At 35.6% G+C, this 14,271-nt stretch overlaps 1 protein-coding gene across 2 annotated transcripts in view; it reads left to right on the plus strand.

The window, feature by feature from the left end:
- The window catches only part of NXT2 (nuclear transport factor 2 like export factor 2), a 62,144-nt gene that overhangs the window by 17,747 nt on the left and 30,126 nt on the right, over positions 1 to 14,271 (plus strand). Inside the window, exon 3 of one of the 2 annotated variants that reach the window (XM_026035996.1) lies at positions 1,466 to 1,621. The exons of the other annotated variant lie outside the window; for it this stretch is intronic. The gene's annotated coding sequence lies outside the window, so the exon portion shown is untranslated. The remainder of the gene's footprint in view (positions 1 to 1,465; positions 1,622 to 14,271) is intronic. 2 annotated transcript variants of the gene reach the window in all.

The raw sequence follows: 14,271 nt of genomic DNA on the forward strand, positions 1-14,271 counted from the left end.
GTTTACATAAGTGGCTACAAGAAAAACACAGAATAGAAGCCATCAGTAGCCAGCCAGCCCTTGCTGATGCCACGCAACTAGGCTACAAAAGCATGACATAAATGAGAAACTTTTAAAATCCAAAAAAAGTAGACTTTCAAAGAAAAATCAGGATAACTAAATCAGCTTATACAATTATGAATATAGCCCACAAGTAGAAAAGATCCTGTAAATTTAAATAATACTTAACATCAGAATGTTTTACTTACTAAATAGGCTTTTGAGAGACAGCAGGCTATTCAGTTGAAAATACTGCTCTAAGTACATCAATGATAATGCAATCTTGTTTCATCTTATATATCCCATTATTTTTTACATTAGCAAATAGCTCGAATCTGAAAAGCTATGGAACACCAAAGATGAGCTAGACAGTTTTTGTGAGAGTCTCTTTTTTTTTGATATAAACATAGCAGATCCTAGGAGGGGAATCTAGATAGCTATAAGCCTGTTGGATGAGAGTAGGTAGTCCCCTGTGTATTTGAGCATATCCCTCTCTCATCCTTAGTATTTAACATACTGGTAGGAATACTGGTGGATTGTTGTCTGAAGTATTTTCACATTTTTTCATCTTCTATTTTGTGGTTTTGCAGTCATACTTTCTGATGTTAAAGTTAATGCATTTTCCAGATCATATTCCTATGTGTCATTTTAATCATTCATGCTTAACATTCACACTGCCATTGATATAGTATATTGATATAGTACATAGATATTAATATAGGATTGATTTTGCTTGTCTAATGTGAAAGCTACATTTACAGTAGCTTTTCATCTGATCTGAAAAGAAAAAAAGAAGTGTTGTGTTTTGCCAATCTTGGTTAAAGTGTCTTCCATTGTATTTCTAAATCAAGTACTTAAGACATAGTTATTCCTCCTGAACAAGAGCTTAAATGACGACGCCTGTGCAGCCCTCAATCTACAGACAAAATACTATACTTTCCATTCGTTAAATATATTAAAGGTGGGAAAACCTCAACAACAAAAGAAAAAAAGCTCCTTGAGATGTTATACCAAATGGTGATTTTTGCAGATGGGTTTTAAAAAAGTCCAAGAGAAATTTCTGAAGTGCTTTTTGCCACATATTTGTCCATTCATTCCAGTACTACAGGTGGAGTTAATTTTTCTCTAGAAGACAGGCAATATAGCATTTGTTTCTCATCCTTTATCCTCCTACAGCTAGATGTGCATCATTAAAAGTAATCCAAATGATTTAATATACAACCATTCTTTTCAGACTCCAAGCAGCTATTCACTGTGGCAGCATTAGCGTGTGGGGAGAGAGTGATGTTGGTGGGGAAGGGAGAGTTACATGATTTACCTTTAACATGCCTGCATTGTAAACAAAACTTGGCTCTGCGTACTGATTTCAGCAGGCAACCAGTGTCAACACTGACATTTTCAATCTCTTTCTTTTATGTCACATTAGTGGAAAGTGACCTGTTGTGTTTGTGGAAGCTCTGGAATCCCGCAGGAGAAGGATCACTCAGTGCTGTGGCGATCTGCCAAGTACAACTTGTTCTGAAACCCAGTGGCTCTGAGAAGTTGCATTATCAACTGAAACACAATGTCAGCTTAGCAGGAGGTAGGTGAGACTGTTGATTAGCTGAGTTGTTATGAACAGAATACCCTCCAGGGTACATTGCACCTCTGCTGCCAGGCGCTTCCTCCTCTTTTCTGTTATGGCTTTGCTCGGGTGCTTAGAGATGGTTCAAAGTTGGGCCTCGTTGCTTCAGTTGCTACTGTGTACACTAGAGCTTGAGGTAGAGTTTCCTAGACTGCTAAGCTGATCAAAAGTCATATTTTTATCTTTGAGTGATAACAATTAATAAAGTGGAAAAGGTGCTAATTTAAATATGAATTTTATTTCTGGTGTCCTTTTTCTTTTGTCTGTTTTGTGAAGCCAGAAATCCTAATCCTAATGTCACCTCATATGCTGATAAAATTCTCATAATAAATCTGTCTAATCAATCAGTTCAAAAGAATAAGATACCTGAGCCAATACTAAGGTAGCTAGGTAAGGAATGTAGCTTCTAGATTTATGACAAGATTACACTGCTAGATCCTGGTTAATCTGTTGAGAGCTAATATTTTCAAAATAACTGACAAGTCAATTTCTCCTGATATTTATCATGGACACCAGACAAAAATTAGATCCAAATTTATTCCTTTTATTAGTATTTATTTCTCTTTATTCCACTTAAAGTTACAAATGGGGAAGTTTTAACTATTGTAGAAGAAATGAGAAAATACAAAATTAAATCCGGATTTAGTTTTGAGTATCACATTACCCTGGTAAAATTCAGGAATGTTCTAAAACAGGACATGCCCCTTCACTAGTGGAAATTTTATTACATAAACCAATCAATTATAGAAAAGTTCAGTAGGTACTAGACTTGCAAGTTTTTTAAATTGTATTTCAGAGTTTAAGATTCAGGCACGTCTAGCTGCAATTTTTTTACTCTGATCCAAAATTGTTTTTCTATCCCCTTGTGAGCAATGCTTACCCAAATTAATTTCTTATGGCTTTATTTTAACTTCAGTCTTCAATTTCATCAGTATGTTTTGAACAAAATGATGGGACTATTTAAACCAGTGATGATTATGCAGAAGGGATGAATACAAATCTCAGGGTAGTTAGTGAGACCCTTGCACCCAGGCAGTGTTTTCCTGCTGCATGGGAGCCACTGGAAGTTGTGGCAATGGGAAGAAGTCCTCCCCACCTCACCGTAGCAGGAGTCAGAGCTGTACAGAGCTTAGTTGGTGCTGTTGAGGGGCTGTTGAGGCAGAGCCTGCTCTCCCTTGTTGCTGTTTGTGGAAGAATTTGAAATTTAGAAAACCCACTGAGATCCCCTCATCTCCTGTGTTGTCTGTGCTTTTAGACCAGGGCCAGTGAGCTAAAAACAGAGAAGGGAGAGATGGCAGCATTAGCAGGGGACCGAAGAGCTGAGCATGATATATGCATGTAGAATGAATTAGTGAATGGGTTAGAATAAATTAAGAGGTAAGTTGTATATGAGAAGTAAGCAGGTGAGTGAAGAGACTGGATTTGAACAAATTGATGTCAAAAGATAATATAGATTAAAAAATCTACGCATGTTCAGAAGAACTTGAATATTTATGTAATATGTAATGAAATGTGTTTTATATACATTTATGCATAAAACAACCTTTGAGACAAAAATAAAAAAGAAGAAAGGCCTGATCAAAAAAAAGAGAGGTAGATTGATATGCCATTTTAAAAAAAGAGTTGGATGGCCTCAGAATTATTTGAAACAAAGTTTACAGAACTTATAGAAGACAGTATTAATTTTTTTCACTGACTAAACTAAGCATCCCATTGGACTGTTAACTCGCAGTGGTGGTAAATACAAGGTCATGAGATACAGATTTCCATTTAAAAACATCTTTGCTTTGTTCACTTTTATAATGCCATCTTAACTGAGTCAGTAACAATAGTGGAAGGAAGGTAAGGCTTAAATAATGTTGGCCTGGTTTTCATACTGCTATTGGTTGCAATTTCTGCAGCTGTCAAAAGCTGCATGATTACAAATTTTGTTATTTGTATTCAGTACATCAAGTTTAATAAGGGAACAGACTGAAATAGTCAAAATGTTACATTTTTGTTTTTGACCACACATCTGCAAAACCTAGAACTTTGAAGGCTGTTTTGTAAAGCATATGGTAAGCAGATTGATTTTTCAGAGGGCCTATGGCTACTTTCTACTTGTTAAAATCTCCAGTAAATACATTTTATTCATATGAAATTGTACAGTTTGATCTGTTTTGAAGCTTAAAAATGTTGGCATAGTGTGCCCTGCTAAAAATCAGAAGCAGTAAACACATCTTTTGCTACTGCATTCTGCTGTACTTAGACTTTTCTGATTGAAATGATACTGGGGCCTGTCATGTAGTCCTGTTCGTGTCAGAATTCGTATTTGAGATAGTTACCTTGTGTAAAGTGGCAGAATCAAATCTATAATGAGAAAACAAGTTAAAAAAATCCATTCACTTCGTTTTTGGTTACCACATGGGAGCCACTTCTGCCTGTGTTAACAGATCCAAGTGTCTGCACAAGTCAGACGGAAATGATTAACTTACCAGGATGAAGTTGTTTCAAGTGCAAGTCCTTGAGAAGTGTTCTTTTAGAAATTACCGTTTAGCAGTGATTGCTTTTTTAATCATATGAACATTTGTTGCACTAGAGTGCTAGTGATTCTTTTTTTTTTTTTTTTTTTTTTTTTTTTTTTTTTTTTTTTTTTTTTTTTTTGTGAGGCTGTATTTCTTATATATGGAGAAAGTATCAGCAATCATATACTGCAGCATCTGTGTTAGTAGATGATATTCTGATAATATTGAAGTAAGGAGTGTTTTGCATTCACCAAGAGAAAGATACCCAGCATATTCAGTGGAAATCATTATAGGAAGTAACTAATCCCTTGACATGTTTTTCTCTCTCAAAGCAAATAATTATCTAAGAAAATTCATCACACTTATCAGAAGTCTTAAAACAACAATGCATTACTTTTGTAGGTGTAAACAAAATGGAAAATATATTATTAATGAAGAACTGCTTTTAAAATTTCTAAGATTATAAAAAGCAATATGAACTAAATGAGACTATAAATTATAATATCTATCAGACTTAAGATCTGTATAGCTAAAAAGTATAATATCTATCAGACTAGAAAGTATAATATCTGTCAGAATATAAGATCTGTATAGCTCAAACATAAATATCCAATAGTGTATGCACAGAATCAGTTCAATAGAAAGGCTTTGGAAAAGGTGTCTGAACAAAACAAGCACTTCCTGAAGTCCTGCTCTGCAAGCCACACCCTGCATGGAACTTCCCTTGAAGTCGCACACGTTTTTATGAGATTTCTTGGCCTACTTTTGCAGATTGAGGAGACCTCAGGAGTATTCAAACATGCATATGTTTGACTGAACTGAAATATTTAACTTCTTAGGGACTCAAACTAGAGGAACAGGTTATTTCTGAATTATGAGAAGCTTAGATCTAGATTCAAATATGACTTTGAGCAAATCATTTAGACTTCATCTGTGTAGGTAAGAATGCATGTGATAGTGTCCTTAAGGCCACGTTTCCTGATGATCTTAGCCAATCATAAATTTGAATTGCTCTCGGGTTGTTATAAAGACAACTGTATTGGAAAACAGGAGGAAGTCTGCAGAAACACCCAGATGTACAGAGTCCTCCAATATGTTCTTGCAGGCTCTCATGATGGTTATCTGTGGTATCCCTGCTGCCTGTATCACATATTCCGCAGAGCAGCCCAGCAGAACGCTCATTGTTGCACCAGCTTGCCAAAACTCCTTGTGTTTTACTATGTTCAGTCTGGCAGTTCCTAAAGTGACATTTGGAAACAATGTTGATATAATCCAAAAGTCTAGCCAGAGCCCATAGAAACCATGATGTTTGGGTTAAGCTTGCAATCACTCTCTGTTTTTGTTCAAAACCTGTAGATTGGAAAAAAACGCTACCTTGTTCTAGATTTTATATTTTCTTGGGCAGAGACTGTGTTTAACTGTGTATTTGTCAAAATATCCCGTGTATTATGAGCATAGCACTTACAAATATTTGGATTCCAATCTCAGTCTGATTTTTTATTATTATTATGTATTCAAGCCAGTGTATTCAGTCAAATCCCAAGTCTCAACTCAAGCTTCAGGAGAATGGTCATCAGTCTGCGATTGCTACATCTACAGTGATGTGTTTATGAGTAATCCTAATTGCAGTTATATGTACTTAATTTTTTTAATTGTCTCCTCGATCTTTCTCTCCTCTGGTAATTCTCTGAATGTTTCTGTTTTTATACATTAGAGCAAAAACTGAGACAGGAGGAGTATGATTAAGTATTTAATATAAACCTGTTGGATACTATATGATTAAATGCAAAAAGCACTTCCCATGAATCAGAGCATTTAAGCTATTAAAAGTGAATTAAAATGCAATAAAATTCACAGCTATACTTTTTTTTTAAGAAAAAAAGAGATAATGCTATGGGAACTAGAAAGAGACATTTGTGTGGTTAATCACAATTGTTGCTATACAAATTCTCGTACCTAATCTAATGGATACCAAAATGTATAATAAAGATTAACTGCTAAAGGTTTTGTTGATATAAAAATAGGGTCATCTTGCAAGCTGATACCTCCCACAAGGAAAAAAGACACGGACTGTGTAGAACACCTCTTATTTCAGAAGATTTAGTGTTTTTAAGTGGCAAAAATGCACATTTTAAAAACGATTTAAATTTGAGACCCCATCAACATTGTATTTCTCCAGGTCCCTTCCATTGCTACTGTGATCTATCACGGCATTACTCCAGTCTCATTATAGCTCAACTCAGATTGAGATCTTGACCTATTAACTATGCTATCCTGACTTCAGGCTCATGTTAATTTTCAACATCCAAATCTTTCCAGCTTGCCAACCTAATTGTATTTAGCTAATTACAGACACACTGCTATACTATGGAGGTAGCAGTATCCTTGTGTGGGTAGAACTTCATAGGTAGTCATATGTGTTGTAAATTATTAACTAGATTAAGTTGAATTTCTGAGTGATCAACCCTTCAAAAATCAGCTTCTGAGTATCTATAAACTGCTGTTACTGAAGTAGTGGCATGCAAACTTAGACATCTCCCTCATATTTTTTTAATAAATTCCCATAAATGACTTTACCGGACTGTCAGGGAAGGCTTGTAGTACCTACCTTTTTTCAATGTAAACCTAATTTGGGAAGCTTAAGAGGGACTTGCATTCTTTGGATGACAGCTTTTTATTAGAGGTAGAAGTCCCACAGAAAGGATTAATGACGAGATAGATTAGAAAAAAAGAACACCTTCACATGAAAAAGATTGTAAAAGTAAAGGAGTAAAATGAGACCATAAATGAACTTGTTCTTGTCCTTTAACTAGAAGGGACCTCGAGCACACCACATGCTTTTTCACTTTTAGAGGCCCATTACATAAAACAAATTAAATCCAGGGCATGCGTTCTCTTAGAACCTCTGCCAGGCATTTTATTTTCATAGCTATTGACTTTGAAATCTTGCTTTCCTGTTACTAGTGTCTTGATGCAGGTGGGAGAAAAGAGTGTGCAAGTGAATTGCTTGAATGAAAAGTGTTAGTCATCTGGATCATGTTCTTTTTGGCCTGCAGGTTCCTGGCTGACCCTTTTACACAGAGGTGAGGGGGGTAACAACAGCAGTCTAGACAGAAGAGGCCAACCACTTGCTGTCCACTCAGGTTGCACTTTAGAAATGGGTCGTGTTCAACTTCTGACAGATGTTTGGCAGCCACTTTGTGTTGACTGTAGCAGCAAGGAGAGTTTCTTCAGCTTCAGCAGTTGAGTGAGTGATCAAGAGATTTGCATATATAGGTTCATAGAAAGAATAATCCACTGCTAGAACTCATCTGCTGAGATTTAGATGCATCAACTAGACAGCAATAAATTTTGAAAGTGTAATCATTAAGCTTAACATCTATAATATTTATATGCCCAGCCTACAAATAAAAGGATTTTTTTTTTCTCTACACTATTTAAGTAAAAATCACAAACTATACTGATACTGTTCTGTTATTGGCTGTCCCAATGGTTTTGTTAACTTATACCTCAAAATATAGTACAAGAGAATTGTGATGATTACTTCCTGTAAAGTATTCATTAAAATACGAACTGTGAAAGAAACAAACCATCAAAATACCACATTTTAAAAGGGATTCCATTCTGAAAGAGTATTGGGGCAATACAAACTGAAGCATTACAATTGAACTGAAAATTTATGCTGAATAGCAGGAACAACTTTGTGACAGTGAGACCTATTTGAAAGGTGGAAACAATAACACTTGGTACATTTAAGAACCGACATATAAAGTCTACTAGAAATGTAAGGAAGGGGATAGTCATGCCTTAGAGTGAATATCTGCTTCTGTCTTTTAAATGATCTTTTAATACTGACTTTGTACAGTAGATATCACAGTAGGTTGGGTTTAGAGCTGGAGTTTCTAGACTCCATTTGAAATGACATTAAAGCAGTATGTCTCACTAATACTTGCAAAGAAATACTAGTATAAGAATCACTCAAAAACAAACAAACACAAAAAAAACCCCACGTGATCACAGATTACAGGATGAGAACAGGTCACTAACACACAAAATCAAAGTAATATTGTAGCCTAACCTCTTCATCTCTTGTTGTTTGGAAATATTTGCATTGTTACAGAAGATGAGAGAGAATTTTAAAGAGTGACTTTGTAAATTTAAAGGACTTATATAAATTCTAAAGGATATGTTGAAAGAAATGACAGAAATATTTCAGTAAGATGTGGATGAGTGGATGTGGAGGACTGGAATTGGAAGAATACTTTAAAAGGAAACTATATTTATAAAATCTATATCCATAATTTCCTATCTCTGATTTGTCAACTAAAGCCTGGGAATAAAAAACTGCTGACTTGTTTCTGGGAACACCATTCAAAATATGCATTTGGAGTGACAAATCTTTAAAGAAATAGTTAAATAAGAGACCAAGAACTATTGTGCAGAAAGTGTTTCTAAATTATCTTGCAGAATCACTGAGTTATTTAAGTCAAATCACTTGTAGTGCAGTTTTTCAAGCTGTTTACAGATGGAAATTTTTTTATAAGCAATTTTTGATTTGTACAGTTGGTCTACTTTACAGCTTTTACGTTTATGTGTCCAAGGCTGGGAATGCCATACATTCCTAGCCAACATGTGGCTGGAAAGATAACCTGTCCAGTTGATTTGGAACCATGTAGCTCTTCTGTAGCACGGAGCTTTGAGCAGGGCTTTCAGAAATGAGGAGAATGGTCAGAGTTTACAGTTCTGCAAAAGAACTAAATTATCAAGAACACTTTATCAAAAAGCCAAAGGCAAATGGCATAAGGTTATCTAGAGCTAGTTATAGTCTGAGATAGGCTGTCTGAGGTGAAGGCAGTTTGAGACAGAAACACACACACACAAAAGAGAAAGATCTGTTCTGATGAAAGACTCTGTACAGAGAATGAAAATTAACTTGCTTTTGAGCTAAATGTCTTTAGTTTCATAATTTCTATTAAGGGTCTGCTCCCATTTCTATACAGTTAGTGTCAGAATTCCAGTTGATTTTGTAAGAGCAGAATCCATCTCATGGTTTTTATTCAATGCTTGATTTAATTAATAAGGCAGAATATATATATTAAGCTGCAGTATCCGGTCAACTTTCTAGACATATTTTTGAAAATATATGGTTTTGCATTTGTCCAGCTGCAATTCACATTCTTCTTCCATTATCTGGGCACAGCTGTGACTCATGTGGAGGTTGTTTCTGATATCTAATATCAATGCCTTTCAAGAAACATATATGTTCACTAGTAGATGAACAGACACAATATAGGAGGGAGCACAAAATGCTATATAATTTTTCTAGGAGGTACTGACTGTCGTACATGGTTTTAGAATTGTTGTGAAAATGTAGAATACACTGGCAACTTGGTAACAGAGAGAAAAAAAACAAACAGTCTGCTAACGAATCACAAATCCATTTTAGACTTGCTCTGATGCTCATTCATCTTCTGTAGTCTATATATGTGATTTATGTTATATTTCTGTTGCTGAATGTAGCAGCAAGGGCAAACAAATTTATAGATAAAATTGTAAAGTCTAAAACAATCAGACACTCACTGAAGTGTTTAGCTGCAGGCATGGAAGTCTGTTCCTTTCTTTTAAGGATGCTTTTCCAGTTCTAATAGAAAATGACAAGATATCTATAAATACCAGATCATCATTATTATAATAAACATTTTTCCATAAATTTCTTCAAACTATCTTCAAAGAGAAGGATCTGATTATCTAGAAAATTATATAGATTTTCCTGTAGAACATTGTTCTGTTCTTGTATAATCTTGTGTATTTTTATCCCAACTATGTTTTGTTGGTCTTTTCTGCAAAGGTCCAGCTCGTGTGCAAAAGCAGTTTTGTCACTATCCACAAGAAGCAAATTTGATAAAAAAAAAATATATATATTTTATACTTCAAGATTTAGTAGTCTTTGTAATACTCTTAAATGGTCCAATTTGGGGAAATTTCTCCATCATATTTCAAAATTATAGATCTCTTTCTACTAAAAATTAGATCATTGCCATTGCTTCTTACTGGACTTTCTTCTCTCCAGAAAACGAAGGTGCAAGGGTCAGAAGAGCTTTCTTTAGCAACTGGGAGATTCAGAGAATTGGAAATTTGGAGTTCCTGGCTCTTGCTACTGTACTTAGACCACTAGACCACATATTTCTGTGTCATGGAAAATTAAAACCAATTACTTCACAAGTTTTCTTAATGTTCTATTTCTCTCACCCTGATAATATTGCTTTTACAGTGGTAAAAGCTTCAGATTTTAAAGTTAAAACTCAGCTTTAAATGCATTTGAAAGCTAAAATCTTTTGAGCACTAGTATTTTTAATATCACAAATATTCAGATTCCTGCCAGGTCAATCAGCAGTTCAGCGTGGGATGACATTGTTGTCTTCTGGCAGTAAGTAGCCCACATTATGACCTCACCTCTAAAATTTCCTCAAGAGGTTGATTTTCACTAGAAGTGCAGTTTTTCCAAACCATGTTCAACTTAACCAAATCATAATTTAGGAATTTAATTTGTTCCATATTCTTGCAGTTGCCATGCTCAGCAGTTAAATGGATGACACTTTTTTTTTTTTTCCTTTTTTTCTTTTTAAGCTTGGAAGCATAGAATCTGTTGGTTTAGGCTGTTCCAGAATTTGAGAATTTAAAGGAACAAATAATGAAAATGTACTTAATAGGTATATAGTAGCCACATTTTTGCTGCACACTTGTTTAATTAATTTCTTAAATAGACCAGTTATCATGCAGATATTGTCCTTAAGAAAAAGCATGAAAAGAATTTCTTGTGTAATAGGACATAGGCATAGTCAATATATGCCTTTCACACTATTTTTTTTGACAGGAAGCATGTTGCAGATTTTCTAGGAGATTCAAAACTATGCCCAGAATTTGCAATATCTTTATATTTGTTGGAGCAAGGAAGGGCCTTTGGCCTATACTGGAGGTATCTGAGCCTGTTCATTGCTGTAACACAGGAGACAAAGTTCAGCCCTTTAAGTAAGCCTTGACACCCAGCATGATTCAGGTGTTCCCAGCCCTGCAGGAGCAGGCTGTGAGTCCCACTGGCTATACAACTGAGGACATCATTCAGCCTGGAAATCAGAAGAGTAAAGTAACTGCAGGCATAAAATGGTGGTTCTCCTCCTGCTTCATAAAGTAGGCATTAGAAGAGATCTCCAAACACTGTGCTTAAATTGAATGAAGCTAAGGAATCTTACGAATGGAGAAGAATAGCAGAGGACTGGGAAATGGTGAGAACAGGGAAGCTGGGAGAATACCAGTTATTATGAGAAGTTAAAGGAAAACAAGAGATAATGTACGAAGAGGAATACAGGATGGAGAGGGACCTTGCAGATGGAAGAACCCTGGTTATTTCATCCTGAAGACAGCAGCATAGCAGGCTGCCCAAAGTAGCTGCAAAGTTGCGCACATCTGTTTTGGTGCGGTAGCCAGAACCAGTTAATGGTTGCAGACCCAACCGGTGCTGCTCCAGCTGAAGCTGAGAGATCCAGACAAGGCAGAGAGGCAGTGTAAAAGCTCCACTGTACCATTCCACACTGGTGATCTGTGGTTAGGGTCATGCTAACTTAAAGAGAAATCTTACCACCTCTCAGTGAAATATATGTGGAAGGAAAACATAAAATTTAGATTTTGTTAAGCACTATGGGGAATATCTTTTTAGATAAAAAAAAATGAGAATGCTACATCTGAACCAAGGAAAATTGTATCAGAAGACTCTCCCGTATATTAAATATGGCTCAAAACGACACGAAAATGCTATGGGAACTTTATACCGATTGTTGGGTGTTCTTTTTAGTTAAAGCAATATATAGCAATTCAAGACTTTCCTTCAGGTCCAGGAGGATATGATATTGTTTATCTTGTAAAAATAGCTGCTGCCTTCATGCTTATATTCAGGAAATAGATAACTTAATGATTCCTGTCTCTTAACATTTATATACAAGAGTTGATTCAAGCTCTGTGTATCTGCTTCACTCGTGTGCTGGCTGAAGTCCAATATGGTATTCAAGGACATGTAGTGTATATACTGAAATTGTATCTGTTAAGTCCACAATTGTTCTTCCTGCTATAGGGATGACGTGGGAAGGGAAAGAACCTGCCCACAGAACAAGTGCAGAATAACTTCTGGCTGTAGCCCTGACAGTTCTTGTTCACAGGAGAGGTACAGGGCAGGATTAAAGGAGGTCATGCTTTCATCTCCCTCGCACCTACTTTGCTGTGGTGTGCACAGAACTGATAAGAATAGAGCAGTCTATGAAAAGTGTGTAATGGGTGGTAGAGAGGAGGGAAGAGTGAAGCAATAAGGGAAAGGCAGGCTGAGAGTTTAGGACTGTTACTACCTCCCTTGAGAGGGAATTCACGGTAGTTCATAATCAGGTAGTTCTTTGAGGAAGAGAGATTTGCTTTGTAGTACTCTTGTGATCTTTCTTACAGCCATAGATTATTAGAGATAAAGCGGCTGAGGCCCTGAATAGCTCTGATCTAAACTTGCCTTTCTATTTATTTTTCTGTCACTTACGTCAATCGTCTGGTCACATTTTATGAATGGAGCTAGCTGCCTTTTACTCCTTGCTGGTATACAGGACAAGAGAGCAGATGTATTACTTTCCAAAGTGGGATGGCAAAAGTCCAAACATATCTAACAGAGGAAGGAAGCAATCTTATCAGCTTTTCTGGCCCATTGATAAAACCATAGAAGGAAATCATTCAGCTTTAAATGAGGAAAAGGAAGTCTTAGAAAAAATACAGAAATCGCCTTGGGAATTTTCACACTACGTCAGTGAAAATGACACATACAAATAACAAAGTATTTCGGTATTTATGAAGTGATTTAATTGTAATATCAAAGCAGAACTATTTACAGTTTTTGACAAGCATCTGTACAGGGTTCAGCTGACATCTATTCTAGCCTATGTCATCGCATACCTTTTATCTATGCTCTTCTTTATGAGAACAAACCACAGCAGCCATGCTGAATCCTGATACCAGTCACATTCTTGTCATAGAATCTGATTTTTAGTGACCACAAGAAATATTCTGACATCTTGTTTTTACTATGATTAAAATTCTGTATTATTTTCATTAAAATCAGTTAGTAAACATAGCTAATCTATTTCATGTGCTGAAACTAGTATCTCCAATGGCGCTGTGTCATGCCAAATGAATATGTTGCACAAATTAACTGTAGATTAGGAATCTCTGCAGTATGTCTATTTTACAAAATAGATATATCCAGTGTTTTACCTGTTCTTGCTTCCAGCAAAGTAATATATTACACACTTTGATTATTGTGATAATGAAAACCAAAACATAATCCCTATTTAATTAGTCAGCTTTAGCATTATTGTCATTGTTACAGTAGCTCAAAGCTGTTTAGGTAAAAAGGGAACTGACATTGTTTGTTTAGATCTGTACTCTACAAGAGTTCAGGGCACAGTAAGTTAATTTCAAATTTAGGACTAAGGCTTAAAATAAAGAATAAAATGCACACTCTATTCAAATGAAACTCAAATATTTGATGGTAGGAATAGTAAAGATTATGACCTAGGGTAGCCTGGTTTGTTTGATTAAAGATTTGCTAGATCCAAAGTCTGGTTAATATACTGCTGTATATAATAGTGCTGTAAGAATAAAATAATCTTAAACTACAACAGAATGCTCCACAACAACAAGACTTCCAATACATGAGAAAACTTATTTATTTATTTATGAAACTCTTATCTCTGAACTTAGGTAAGAAACTGGAAAGTTTGGGCAAGTCTCGTGGGTGCAAGATGTCCCTGTCTTCTGAGAGACAAGTAAGCAGATTGATGCATGCAGATAAAACTAGATTATATAAATTTGCTGTGAGTCTCTATGTGCATAAAAGACACAGGAAGTAATAATTATCAGCAAAATACTCTATTTAGTGTATCTAGAGAGGAAGCTAATTGGTATGGGCTATTCATGAATGCCAGAAGCATAACCTTGCTAAACTCCTTCATTTGCAAACCTGATGATCTACCAGTCATTGCTTTGTTATTCCAAAAGATTTAATATTTTATATTTTAT

The sequence above is a fragment of the Nothoprocta perdicaria genome, unplaced genomic scaffold (assembly GCF_003342845.1).
Source record: "Nothoprocta perdicaria isolate Ctin4 unplaced genomic scaffold, notPer1 scaffold_17, whole genome shotgun sequence".
NCBI lineage: Eukaryota > Metazoa > Chordata > Aves > Tinamiformes > Tinamidae > Nothoprocta > Nothoprocta perdicaria.